This window comes from Microcebus murinus, chromosome 13 (genome assembly GCF_040939455.1).
Source record: "Microcebus murinus isolate Inina chromosome 13, M.murinus_Inina_mat1.0, whole genome shotgun sequence".
Classification (NCBI taxonomy): Eukaryota; Metazoa; Chordata; class Mammalia; order Primates; family Cheirogaleidae; genus Microcebus; species Microcebus murinus.
The window spans coordinates 79,645,884-79,647,710 of NC_134116.1; the positions used below are offsets into that span (position 1 = coordinate 79,645,884).

At 57.3% G+C, this 1,827-nt stretch overlaps 1 pseudogene; it reads left to right on the top strand.

Annotated features, from left to right (window-relative positions):
- The first annotated feature begins 1,497 nt into the window (after window positions 1–1,497).
- Window positions 1,498–1,578, top strand: LOC142875264 (uncharacterized; annotated as a pseudogene).
- The last annotated feature ends 249 nt before the right edge of the window (window positions 1,579–1,827 follow it).

Sequence of the window (1,827 nt, forward strand, 5' to 3'; positions counted from 1 at the left end):
AAAAAGTGACTGTGGGTCGTGCATCTCAGACCGAGGGTCAGCACGAGGCTGCAGGCTTGAAGGTCAAGAGCCTGCTTACCATCAGACCGCACGGCCTTCCAAAGTCATTCCTTCTAGAAGCAATCTCCTAGACAGCTGCATGGACATGCAGTAGCGCCAAAGTGACTTCTGCGCCGTCCGCGCTGCGGGTCCTATCAGACAGGCACAACGCCGTGACCATTCCCGCCTCAGGAACCATGCGAACGTGAACACATCCTGTTGCTCCTGGAGACTGAGAATATTCTCTCTCCTCTCTTCTCAGCTGTCACCCTTCCTTCAGGGGCAGGGGTCCAGGGAACCGGCTCGGCATTTGCAGGAGTATTTCATCCAGCCACTGACTTGTGAGAATGTCCCCACCTCCGCCTTTCTCCACCTCGTGCGTCAAATCAGTTGCATGTCCCGCCTCTGTTCGTTTCCACAGTCTGTGCCTAGACACAGTGAGGGCACACCGCCACCTCTAGGTACCCGTCCATGGAACGCAAACGGAAGACGCGACGGCTTAGACACCGGTCGGAACGACAGGGACGCGGAGCCGGCGGGACCCAGCCGTGGAGAGGACAGCCCTGTCACAGGGGCCGTGCCCCGCTCTGAGCAACGTAGGGGCGGGTGGCTTGTGTCCTCCTATTGATTTATAACAATACCAGGCCGGGGAGGGGAACTCATTGCTATGGAACGAATCTTCCCCAGAACACAGCTCGTCAAAACAACAGGCGTCCGTTATCTCTCCGAGGCGTCTGTGGGTCGGGAACCCGGGAAGTCTTCCCCGAGTGGTCCCGGCTCAGGGTCCCTCACGAGGCTGCAGTCCAGGTGGCAGCCAGAGCTGTGGTCACAAGAGAAGGCAGGGTCAGGGGAGTCCTGCGTGGCCTGAGCGCGTGGCATGGTGGGGGACGCAGCCTGGGCCGGAAAGCCGGGTCCCCCCATCTCCCGTGACGATGCTTCTCAGATGGCCAGAGCTGGTGTCCGTCCGCACTGTGGGCAGGGGCCCCTCTGGAAGTGGCTCTGCCGTGTTGCATCGGGAGAAACAAGTTGCAGCACTTGTTAGATAAAATTCTTGGGGGCCCATCCATGTGGACCGAGCTCCTGAATTGCGCCCCAACACACCAAACCAAAATGGAGTTACTCCGGCTGATGTCTTATATTTCAGACCGAAGCTAAGTTATCTGACCTTCTGAGAACTCGGGGCAGGGGTGATAGCCACATCCCTACACAGGCCAGGGCTAGCTGACCTGGTAACGGCGTCCCCACTGCTCTAACCCTTACGAGGAAAGCAACCTGAAATAACCTGATGTTAACCAATGCAAGCGTTGTAGTGTACCATTCCCTCGTGCCCGCTCAGCCTACTCTGCCAACCCCAACTGCTCTGCCGTGCCCAGTGGACACCTGTTAAATCTTTCAATGGACTGCTAATAACAGCCAATTAGATCTTCAGATTCGATGAGTCGAAAATCTGTCTTCTTCAGCTTTGCGCAGTGGCAGTATCGTAGCCAATGAGGTTTATCCGAGGCGCGATTATTGCTAATTGAAAAAAAAAAAAAAAGAAAATCTGTCTTCTGACACACTGCAGAGACACGTGGAGTGTGGATTAGATGAGGAAGAAGCTGGGGAAAGGGGGACATTCCGAGTCCCTGAGGATGGCTCCGGAGGCAAACGCCGGGTACCCAAAGCAGGGGGAGGGAGAGACCGCGAATGGCAGGACGCAGGCGGCGAGAGGCGTCTCGGATATGGCAGGGAGGAGGCTCCAACTCGGCCTGCGCCACCGAGCCCTGCCACACCCGCAGCTGCTCCCGC